Source organism: Protopterus annectens, chromosome 11.part0 (assembly GCF_019279795.1).
Source record: "Protopterus annectens isolate FY-2018-M chromosome 11.part0, PAN1.0, whole genome shotgun sequence".
NCBI lineage: Eukaryota > Metazoa > Chordata > Ceratodontiformes > Protopteridae > Protopterus > Protopterus annectens.
In genome coordinates, this window is record NC_056745.1 from 1,437,435,130 (window position 1) to 1,437,448,600 (window position 13,471).

Genomic DNA, 13,471 nt, shown 5'->3' on the forward strand with positions numbered 1-13,471 from the left:
TACAAGTTAATGATTATGTTCTCCATGTTTTTTGCAGCATATATTTATCTGTGAGGATATTCTTTCCCATGCTTTCTGAGGGGAAGATGCTAAGTTTAACAATTCCTTGTTACTGATATTCTACATGTCAGACATCTTTTTGGAACTACTGAGAGCAAAGAGTCAAAATGAGCCTCTTATAACCTAAGTAAATAATACATTCAAGCCAAATTAATGTGCCAGAAACAAATTGTTCATTTTACAGTGCACATGTATTTGTATCATTACATCTCAGCCAGTCACAATATGATTCCAGTAGTTAATAAAATATAATACTTTGTAATGTGATTTTTTTTTCATAGACATTGTTGAAGCAAAACATCAGACAGAACACAGTCAAACTGTTAGTCTGGATAAGTCACTTATTGTTCCAAATGAGAAGGCTTACTGAGTAAATAATCAATTTTATTTATAAAACAATGCAACATATTTTGTTACAGATTTTGCTGGCAATATTTCTATCACAAACAAGAAAAAATAACTTGTGCTGAAGTTTTGCTAATGTAAAACTAGAAAATGAATGGTATAGAAAGTGACAAAATGGATGTTTTGACGCTTCTCTTGCTAGAAATTAAATAACTTATCTTCCTGGGAGTTAAACTCCCCAAACCTATTGTTTTCAAAGAGACCATCAATGTTGCTGAAAAAATGCTTGCCATTTTGAAATTACCCACTGCCTACTGAGAATATATTTTAATGAAAGCACAAGGAAAATATGTAATGAGACAACAGCATGACTGATTGATTTTTTGAAGTAATAAGCAGGGATATTACTCATACCTCAGAATGTAATGATGCTGCAACTTGCTTTTACTTTCAGTGTAATGTATTTAGAATATAATCATTTGAATGCAAAATGGTTTTAAGTTGCATTACAATTGCGTGCTATCGCTGAACCCTCACAATTTGTATGGTTGGCAGATTCATTAAACTTGTAGACCAAAAAGACAAATGCTTTCAATTTCATACCTATAATAGATCGGAGGCATATAATATCTAAGTCATATAGTTTTCTATTAAGCTGTTATTCTTAGGATGGAAATAGCATAGGTGCCATTATATCTGCAACACACTTTTTCAAAACAATGATTATATGCAGTATAACTGCCCTATGAACACATTTAAGTCATACGATTTCTAAGGTATTATCTCTACAACAATCAGCACCTCTGTTTTTGAGAAAATAAAGTGCATGTATCTGTACTGAAGAATTAAATTCTACAACTTCACATGTCCTCTTGACCTGGCAAGCCTCATTAGATACAATAGCATTTCTTATTCCGCCATTAGAAGATTATTCTGGTAAATGACACACTGAACAGTCTAGTATAAACATTTATTTCTTTAGAATCTAGACTAAGGTCTGCATAATGCAGTTAACTCATACTTCATTGCCTTTACCTATTAAGCTATATTACTAGTAAATATGAACCAGATCATTTAATCAGTTGAGCTTTAGCAAATAAGCCCAAATAACCTAGTTAAACAATGCCGGAATATGTTATAGTGGAATATGTGCCTTGTCTTTCATTTCATTTAAAATATAATTTTATATCTGTACTCCGTATACAGTTTTCTCAGTGTGCAGAAAAGCCACCCCACTGACTTGTACCAGTGAACAAAAATGGATTAGAAATTGTGTAGTTGTTACACAATGGTATTTCTTTGAAAGGCAGGACATTTCATCTTCTAAAATAATTCCATTCTGTAATAGCAACAAACTGTGCCGAGGCTATAGATAATTCCCATCTTTACCACTACAGGGGAGCTTTAATGAGGTCATTCTGGCTATATTGTCTTGACCAAACAGCACTACACATCATGGGTAAAATGTGAATAACCCATTATCTGCCATATAGTATTGTTATACAATATTTTATTCATCTTTTTTGTCTTCACTCATATTTCTCCAATAGATCTGTTTCTGCACCTGTTTATGGTTGAGCTTTGGCTGCTGTTAGCCTAGTGTCAGTTTTATCAGTGAATATTAAATTAAATGCATAATTTTTCCTCAGAGCTTTAATATGTGTAACCCTACTGCTCAATGCTTATAACACTCACAGCAATACCAGTCACACACCACTTGTGAGTAAAGATCAATGTTTATTATTTGACATGAGATGGCATCATATATGTCTTTTTATTTCAGGCATTAAGGTTACAGTTTCTGATCCATATCTTGGTTTATTTTTATGTAGTACCTTGCTGTAGTTCTATTAAGTTCCTTCAGAAACACATGTTGCTTACTTCTGTCATATTTTCAGTTTCATTCACTAAGACAGTATGGAATCTTGGTATAAAGTAATGAGCTGTTAAAGTGCTTCTTTCTCTTACTGTTGTTTAAGTTTAGATTCCAGAAACCTCACACAGTCCTGGGGATTTAAAAATTCCATGTGGGCATAGTGTAAAACCTACACAGAAGATACTGTGGTAGTGTATGCAGTACCCCCTTAGTAGCATGCCATGCATATTAATGAAGATACGTTACTGAGGGACAGCCATGTAACACGGTTATTGAATCAGTATAGGGAGTGTGTTACTGTGTCTGGAGATAAGTAACACACCCCCTGCACTGTCAAAGTGCCGGATACCAATGTATGCATATGTAATAAGAGTTTTTTTTTTCATGTGTTTGCATAGCATGGTACAGCACGCAACAATGGGTACATACCAGACATTTAAAAATAGATACCTGTTACATTTAATTATGAAAGCAAAGGTCAAGTTTAAACATAGCTGAGGGGGTTTGCAAGCCATGCCATTGTGCTCAGTGGTGCTTAAAAGTAGTAGAGAGATATATGTAAAAGTATAGCAGCAGTCTACATGGCCACATAGCCAAATGGTTAAAATGACAGACCTATGTACAGTAGGTTCAGGGTTAGAATACAGTGATAGGTTATTTTGTACATGCACATTATAAAAATAATGTAAAATCCTGATTACATTTTGTATGATTGCATAGACAGGTTATTAAATTTATTTTGCAAATACAAAAGGAAACAAAAAAAGTATAACCTATAACTAACTAAATGTCATGTTCATTACTAACCTATACACTTTGAAATACCTCAACACCATAGCTCGACTGGGTAGGCCAGTTCCTGGTGATTCACCTATCCTACCTCAGCCGGTCATGGCACCTGATCCGAGCATGTCTGGGACCCAAGGCAGTGGTGGCATGGGGCCCATCCCAACCTGTGAAATGGGGTGGAGGGAGGTTGTTACCCAGGAACAGCTATTGATGATGGTGCACAGGATTGTGCATCGTGGCTATGAGAATTGCCTGCACCAGATTGAGGGCAGACTCGCAAACCTAGAGGGACAAGGTGGCCCTGGTGCCCAGCCTCCAGCACAGCCACCTTTGGGGCAGTGAAAGAGCAGTGTTGACTTCCCATTGGTGGGGAGCTCAGTCTAACTGCTGCCATTTGGGGACACATGACTCTCTGATTCCATAACACCCTCCCCATCCAATCTTGTTTGTCTTGTCTGTCTGCAAATGGAACCTCAGAAAATATTACCCCATAAATAGCTCTGCCAAGTCTTGGACCCTGGCCCCTGTCAAATACAGCATAGTGCATTAGCACACTTTGCCACTCAGCTCTGAGGCAAAAAAGATGTTTCAATAAACATATCCTGATTGCCAATGGCAAACTGCAACCACATATAATGGGGAATTGGCAGGGCTTGCACTGTGATGACACTACACACTACACACACAGCCAAATAATATTAATGGATGATAGAGGGCCTAGGATAGCAGGTATAGCCATCAACATAGTTTTAACAGTTTTTTTAAAAAATATATCTGTCTGCTACAGTACTGGCAAGCCATTAAAGACTGAGGTTAGAAAATCATGACAGACATTTGAGTATCACACCTCATACCCATCAGAAAACACATGATGCTGCAATTCCTGTGTCACAGACTGTATGCATGGACATATATATTGCCAATATACCTACTGCAGCTGTGACTCAGTAGCTCAGTCTGTTAAATGCCATGCATGTATTACATTTCTGGGTTTAAATCCAGTGTGTTGCACAGCAATTACATTCTTGTTAATACAGCAAATTATGACTGAGCCATGCAATTTTAACCAAAACAGGTTGCTGCTACTGAATTAACTTCTACACATGTTAGCAAGTCAAAGGACTGTAGGTATGGACACACTGCACATATTTGTATATCCCCTGCTTTTTGCTGTGACGGCTGAGCTGACAATGCTCCCTCAGTGGCACATACAGCTTGCTGTTCTCCAAAGTGTTCATATTCCGGGTAGTGGGCAAAGGTCAAGCAACAGGGACATGTGTTACAGTCTGCCCCTACAATACAGAGATAATAGACCAGCAGCTACTGCAGGAGCATACATATTCTGATGGGTATAACGACTAACACCCACATGTCTTTTCCCCCTTACTGAACTGCCAGATAATCATAAAGTCATTTGACAATGGCCAAATAGAGCATGGAAAAGCATGGACATACCTCAAATCAGAACAGTGGACAGTATTAGTACCTACCTACCCAATGCACCCGACCCCACACACCTCACTACCCTATATCCTACAGACTAAGAAAGGGGCTAAGGCCTACATGAAGGCCTTAAATATTGCACTGTTGTGCCATATCATTGGCTAATGAAAGTGCAGCCCAGGTGTTCTAGATGCAGTTACCAAAGACAGACAGTTACACACACACATGATTTGTTAATAGTATTAATAGTAAAAACAAAAGCAAAACAACTGCCTATGGGAAACAAGTCTGTAACTTGGTATACCAGGACAGACTGCAATTTATCAAGCATTGTTCTGCAGGATTTCTTCACAAAGGGATTACATGATTCTACCAGCTATGTAATACAAATCCCCATATAATAGCATGCAGATGGGAGGATGCAGTTATGGGGAATAGGGATTACAACAGTAGGCCTATAGTACATCACTGGAAATGACATGTAGTTGATACTCTGCTGCCTAACAGCTACAGGTATGCTTCTCAACTGTGCCTGATGTGAATTATAGCAATTATGTGGTAGACATATTGACAGTTTGACAGTAAGTAAGGGTGGACACAGCTGTCATATCACATGATGTACTGTTATTCAGCACCTATCAGTCTGTGAATGTCACACAGGCATAGGTCAGACATTGTAAAGTGTCCATGACTGTCCCTGATGTACTCTGGCTAGGTCACAGTTTATTTGACATTGGTATGTCATTTCTTGATAGCTATGGATGACATACCTGGCCCCATACAGCAGGAAGTCAGTCATATCCAGTATTATGGGGGGGCAGAGGCCATACCTCAGCAACAGGGTGTACATATTGGTCATACAAAGTAAGAGTATGAATAGAGTGACAGATATTACTGTAGCATAACTGTTTTCTGTGGGTTCTGGTGTGTGACAGCCAGATTCACCATATTCTACGAACGACCATCAGTTATTAGCCAACCACCTACTAGACATCCACAGGTGTCTGCCAAAAGGACCACACACATCAGGTACACGTACATGTTCAGCAAACATCTGTGTACCCGAGAGGTATGATGCCTGCAGGGAGGATAGACTACAGCACATTTACATTGCTGTCTGTCATTGTGGCCCAGTGATGTTGCTGGACTGTTCCCACATACATGTAATAACACAGGCCTATGTGTCTGACAGTGGCCGTATGACATAGTAGTGGGACTTTGACCATAGGGGACACAGTGCAGTAGATGGCATTGATGGGTATGGGGACATACAGCACACTGTCATGGCACACAGGGACATAACCAGTATTGATATTATGTTGGTGATAGCGACATACATAGTGTAATAATAGACTGCATTGTATGCTGTGGGAGGTAGCAGTGGATAGTGCAGGGTACGTTGGATGTGTAGTGGCTGAACATAGTGGATATCAACATATCTGGTCCTGTGATTCGATCCTCCTCTTGTTGTCTTTCAGAAAGGATGTATAGAAGGAGGCACCCACCATTTTCAGAGGCTGAAAATAATGTCATTCTGGATGGCCTCAGACTGCATCACGTCATTCTAATGTCCAGGACTCGCCACAATCATCACCAATGTGAATCAATGTGGGCTACACAGCAGTCAACAATGTAGGGCTGCAGGACAGAACCTACAAGCAGGTCTGACACTGGGCCACAGACATGGTCAATGCTGCATGGCAGCTGCCATCAGTGGAGGGGAATTCCTGGCAAACCTGGGAACAACTACCAGCTTCCAAGCATCCATCACCCCATACATCATGAAGGTGGCTGCCACAGCATCCACAGCAGAGGAGCATCCAGGTAGGCTTACTGTGTTCAACAGTGTAATACTGTATCCGCCATTGTTGCAGCTTCTGCATACCAGTACACAGGTTTCAGGTGTATCTGCATTGTGGGGGGTGGTTTGGTTATAATGCACAGTTGTGCACACATACTCAAAATGTCCACAATGTAGGCAGTATCACATTAGCTACTGTACATGTTGCTATATGCACATATTACCCTGTAACAATGTCACATGTGTTACTGCTGACAATACATCTCCCTCACATTTCCATAGGTACATCAAGTGTGGCCAGAGTCCAAGATTCTGCACCTGGTACGTGTGCTACATTTGCTGCATGGATCATATATTCCCTACAAATGTTAATGGCTGACATTTTGCCCTAAGCACAACTGTTATGCTTAGCCAGAGTACAGTACTTGTATTTGACATTTTCGAGGGCTTAACTGATGTGCTTTGAATGAGTAATCACAATTGTGTATTTGGAGGAGCAGTAACACATATGCACTTATTTTTGAGGAGGTATATGCAGTCTGCTATACAGGAGGCAATCACTCACAGATGCCTGTTTACACACAATTCTTCCACCTGGACTTAATGAGCAATTTTAAATGAACCAATGAAGGTTTTGAGTAATTATGATGCAGGTATATAAACAGTAGTACTTGTTTTTATGTTCACACTGATGAAGGCTGTGTTTCTTACCAGCTGAAATCGGTCTGGTTACTTTTTTTTTTATTCTGTATTAATTAAATTTTTTTCAGGTCACAGTTTGCTGGCTCATTGTCTTTTTGGATGTACTTTACTTTGTGGAGCCATGCAATTGCCTTTCATGCAGGAGGACTTGTTTTGTGGTAACACTATCATATTCACTGACATATTGCTTATTGCACAGGTGTATATTACTGTCAACATTAACCAGACGTAGCTGCAATGCATGTCATAAAGGGCCTGTCTTGACTGTGTATTTTGTAGTCTGCTTGTGTGTTGTGCATGGGACCAGAAATAACACTGGTATGTGTTACACAGTTGTGGCTCCTCACCTCTATGTGTATGTGTGTGGATTACCATATATAATAGAGCAAGTATTAATGTACTTATTTTGTGTTCCTCCTCACAGGTGACCATGGGGATTGGAGTGTGTCCCCCTCACAACCTGATGTCAGTGTCTCATTGGACTCTGATGATGATGGTGGCCATAGTGAGGCACAGGTGGTGTTGTTGGGGGCCAAATCTGTCCCATGGGTTGACATCCCACTTCCTCCCCCATTATCCTCACACACAGTCAGCATGTCCACACACACACAGTCCCCTGCAGCAACAGATATCAGACAGTCAGAGTGTGGCAGCATCAAACAGGAGAGTGTGGCAACTATGGCATCAGTGAGTGTGGACACTAGCCATAGTCAGAAGGCTGGTAAAGTCCCACACATGCAGATTTACAGGAGTGCTTGAAGGAGGACTGTTGTTCATCCACCACCTGTCACAGGTGTCACATCACTGGTCACTTGACGCATGTTTCAGTCCATCATGGAGGCACAGGCATGTTCCGAATGCAACACCAGATGGGTGCTCAGGATCATGGAGCATCACTGTCTGGCATCTGTGACTCCCCCCACCACATTGGTGATGCCATGCATCATTTCACTGATGTATTGGGCAGACAGTGGAGTGAGACATTGTCATGCCTTAACCGCATATTGTCTATGCTAGAACATGTGGTGGGAGTACGAGGCAGACACGTGGCCATAGGTCAGCAAAAACATCAGCCGAGAGTCCACATGGCCATGCACACTCAAGTTCTGCTAGTGGCAGTACCTCCAGCACTACAGAAGGGAGGGTGGTGTCTACACCACAATGTGGCAGGACATGGGCACGTGGTCCTGGATGGTCCCATGAGGGACACAGGCCCAGCAGACACCAGTCACCATCAGCAACTAGTACTGCATCTTACCTCGGGCATGGTGGTGCCAGTGCCTCTCCTGGCAGAGCCAGTTCCCGAGTTTGTTGGGCAGAGATGGTGAACTATCCAGTCTGCCATGTACGGTCCACAGCTGTCCAACATACCCACATGTAGGGCTAACACATGGACTAACTGTGTATGAGCATACAATCATACATCACTGTCACATGCAAGTCACCAACAGACACACATGGCACCTCTCTTTCTGACTCCCACACACAATGTCAACTGTTTGGCACAGTTTAGGCCTCTGTCACCCCCACACCACACCCTGTGCATGTGATGATACCTGTACCACATCTCTGCCAGGCATACCATCAATGCAGGGACATGCAAATATGTCTGATGGACAGGGTGACTATAGGACATTACAAGACATTTTGTAGTGTGGTTGTGTTATGCCATGACAGGTGCTGTATGCTGGCATGTGTCATGAGTACACATCAAAGTGTCTGTAGCTTTCTTGCATGATGTTAGATTGGCGGTGATGTTGCAGACTAAAATGTATGTCTCAGAAATTTGTATGTTTTTGTTGCAGGGGTCTGAGTGGCTACACTGTGGAAACTTGGTGATAATACAGCAGCTCAGGATGTCATGGTAGCAAAGCAGAAATATGACAGCAGCAAGGTACTGCTGTATATGTGCATGGTTACCTAGGTGCGTATGGGTAGAACAGTGTGTCAGGTGCAATGGGGGTAGACAGTGTAATCCTGCATGCATACCCCATGACATGGCATACTACCCTTGATACATGTCATCTGGGTGTTCTGGACCTACAAATGTAGGATCAGGCAGATAGCATTTATGCCTAGGTAGATGTGGGCTATTTAGGGCTAGCAGCTACTCACAGGGCCTTAAAATGCACAACCATTGCAGACACATAGGCAAGACAGACAACCCTGCTGCAAGGGGATATATTTACACAAACACACACACACACACACACACACACACACACACACACACACACACACACACACACACACACACACACACACACACACACACACACACACACACACTCACAGAGTTGTCCTGTTTGAGATTAGGTCCCATACCTATCTAGTAGTATATACTATAGTGCTACGTACTTATCGCATGCGCCACAGGGCTTATGTGTTATGAGATTGTCTTACAGTGTTGTTAAGGTGGATGACATCAGCAGGCCCTGTAAAGGAGGCCAATGGGGGGGGGGTTAACAGAACCTGAAAATGTATAACCATTACTCACAGATAGGTGAGACAGTCACACTGCTGCAAAGGGGTATATTTACACACACACAAACACACAGAGTTGCTCTTTTTGAATTGCACACAGATGAGACACACTACTGCAAGGGGGTATATTTAGAGATTAAAACCCCTATCTATCTAGTAGCATATACTATAGTACTGCATACTTATCATATGAGCCATGGGGCTTATGTGTTCTGATGGTATCTGCCAGTTCTGTTAAGGTAGATGACATCAGCAGCTGTTGACAGGGAGGCTACTGTTGTGGAGGACGTTAGTCACAGGGCCATAAAATGATTGACCATTGCACAGACATAGGCCTGATAAGCATGTCTGTACTACTGTATGGGAAATATGTTTATATACACACACAAGGTGGCTGATGTGGAATTAGAACCCCTACCTACTATTATACACTACAGCTTGCAGTACTATTTACATGCACCACCTGTTACATTTGGTGCACAAGTGGCTGCAGCACTACATCACTCTATACCTTTATGTGGCTATATATGTTACCTCTATATATCTCTTGATATATATACATATATAGCTACACACACACACACACACACACACACACATATATATATATATATCTATCTATCTATCTATATATATATATATATATATATATATATATATATATATATATGCCACATAGTGGTAGCTAAGGATAATCATGTCTGAGGGGGATAGGGATAGACAGATATACATACAAACCTGTTTGTATGCACAGAGATATATTCACATATTAGTTCTTAAGGCAGATGAGGTATCAGATATGGGCCAAAATTAGCTAAGTGTAGGAGTGTGCCCACTGTGACTGTCAGTACTTACACGGTGACTCCAGGTCAGATCTACCTGTAGTCCAGTCTGGGATTTTGTGTGTTACAGCCAATTGGCTGCTGCACCTGATTCAACAGTCCAGCACCTCCCTGATATTACGCCTAAGGGATTCCCCGGCTGTGTGCTGCACATAATATCTGAGTCATACCTAGGGTGTGTACATATTGTAATGGACTGTACGGAGTTTCATAGGTTCATAGTTAGGTACTAGACTATTGGCCCTGGGGCCTATATAAGCCTAGCCAAACAGTACCCTGGCTTTCACCACCCAAGAAAATTATTTTCCTGTTCTCCTGTTAAGCAGAGCCACAAAAGTGATTCCCAGGGTGAATTTCCTATCTCCCATCCAATCATCAAGATTGTTCTTGAAGAGTGCTAGTGAGGGGCTTTGTTTGATATAGATAGGAAGTTTGTTCCAGGGTATGGGAAGTCTCTGGGACAGGAATCTATCCCTCCAGCATGTTCTGTTTATTGTGATGACAAGATTTAGGTCCCTAGACCATGTAGCTCGAAGGGCTTGGGATTTCTTTAAGTGGAGCATATCCAACAGCACTGGGTTTGACATAGCTTTGTATGTTAGGCAGAGATCGCCTCTGAGTAGGCGAAATGTGACAGAGTAAAGCTGGAGTTTTTTGAGGCGGTCTGTGTAGGGCATCTGTTTGAAGCCAGTAATCCTCTTTGTGTGGTATTTCTGTGGCCTTTCCAGTTGTTGTAGATGTCTTGTGAGGTACATACCAAAAGGGGCGTTGTACTCTATAATGTGTCTAATTAGTGATGAGTAGAGGGGAACAATGACCTCTTTTTTCCTGGATGAAAAACCTTTTGTGATGATGTGTGCCACATAGAAGGATTTCTTGACTACTGTGGTGATGTGATTATCAAAGAAGAGTCTACTGTCCACCTGTGTCCCAAGGTCTCTTATCACACTTTCATTGTTAAGTATACTACTGCCTATGTGGTAGTTCATGGGTACAGAGTTTTTACCAAAAGTGATGACAATGCACTTTTTGGCATTGAGCTTGAGGCCATGGCTTTGACACCAGGCATCTGTCTCAGTGAGGCCCTTTTGTAGGATGTCCACATCGTTAGGAGTTTTGATTATGGCTGCTAGTTTGCAGTCATCTGCAAACTTTGTTAGCCAAAGACCTTCGACCTTCTGTGTTAGCCTGTACTTCAGAGAAGTAGATACCAAACAGGAGAGGACTCAAGACTGAACCCTGTGGTACTCCACTTGTCACTGGTCTGAAGTTGGATTTAGAGTCAGCTACTTTCACAGTGTGGGCTCTGTCATTGAGCCAGTTGGCAACCCATCTTGTGACATAGGGATTTATACCTAGTTTAGTGAGTTTATCTATAATTCCAGAGTGGGGGATGGTGTTGAAAGCCTTGGCAAGATCTAGATAGGCAGTGTGAACCACCTTACCTTCATCTATGGCTTTGATGACCACGTCAAAGAAGTCTATCAGGTTTAGGAGACATGATCTGCCTTTTACAAAACCAAACTGGATAGGGTCCAGAGTTTGGAGATTACCAATGTCATTGTTTTTAAGTTCCATGATGATACGTTCCATAGCCTTGCAGACCAGGCTCATCAGGCAAATGGGGTGGTAGTTCTTGTGGAGTGGGATAACCGTTGCTGTGCAGCATTCAGTGGGCACAAAGCCTGAGGTGAGGCTATGATTGAACATGGTACTTAGGTGGGATGCCAGTTCGTTCTGTAGTTCATGTAGAACGCGGTCTGGGATGTTGTCAGGTCCCATGGATGCTGTGTTCTTGGCTTTGGAGAGTGTGTTTTTACCTGTGCAGCCATGATTACAGGAACTTTGCATTCTTTTGGTATAGAGGTGGGCCCTTTTGGGGGGCGAGAGAGGGGTAAAGGTAGCACTGAACCTATCTGCCAGGATGTTGGCAATATCAGTTGGTTCTGTATGTTTAGTGCCATTGTGCCTTAACTCAGAGCAGATCTGAGTGTTGCCATTGAGAGTCTTGACATAGCTATAGAATGCTTTGTGGTTGTCTTTAGAATCAATGGTGATTTTGTTTTCATAGCTAGCTTTGGAGGATTTTATGATGAATCTCAGCTTCTTACTGAGGCTGACCACGGAGTTCCTCCAATCATGGGATTTTACTCTTTTTTGCAACAGTTTCTTTCTTCTGTTGTAGAGTTTGTTTATGGCAGGGGAGCACCAGATTGGCTTCCTTTTTTTGAAGGATAACATCTTGGTTCTGTTAGGGATTGCATGATCCATGCACGCATGTAAGTGCTTATAAAGTGCATTTGTATAGGATTCAGTAGTCATACCTCTATTGTCCATCAGCATGGGTGTCGTGAAGTTTGCCACTTCTGTCTTAAGAAGTGTGAAGCTGGCTTTGGAGAATTTTTTTACGGTGGTTTCTCTAATGGGGGGTGGGGGTGGTATGTGTATGTCTAAGGTGATTAGCTTGTGGTCGGATCTGACCAATGAGGAATTGACCTCTGGTGTGGAACACCGGTTGTCCATGTTGTTAATGACCAGGTCTAGGATATTGCTGCCCCTGTTGGGGGTGTGTATAAGTTGATCAAGGCATTGGAATTTATGAATTCCAGAAAACGTTGAGCACAAGTGTTGGTACATGAGTAGTTTTCCCGGTTAATGGTGGGGTAGTTGAAATCACCCATTATTAGGGTGTTAGGTTGTACCCTAATATTTTCCAGTGTATCAAGAAATGAGGAGTGGAAATCCTGGGGCATGGTGGGGGATCTGTAGCAAGCTACAATTTGGATTGTAATCTTGGCCAGAGTTAGTTGCACTTGGATAATCTCAGATACATTATGCTGAACAACTACCCTGGAGGTGTGGATATCCTTAATGAATATGGACACGCCTCCGCCTTTAGTGTTTCAGTTCAGGTTAGGTGGCCAAATGGTGTGGTATGAATTATAGCCTGGTAATGCAGGGGTGCTCTCTGGAGCCTTGAACCAGGTCTTTGTCACTGCACAGATGTCGATGTTCTCCATTTTAAGGAGTGCCTTGAGTGAGTGCATTTTGATGTTTAGACTTCTAGCATTAAGTAGCATTACCCACAGATTTTGCTTGCTTGTACCTGTTATGGTGGTGAATTTGTCA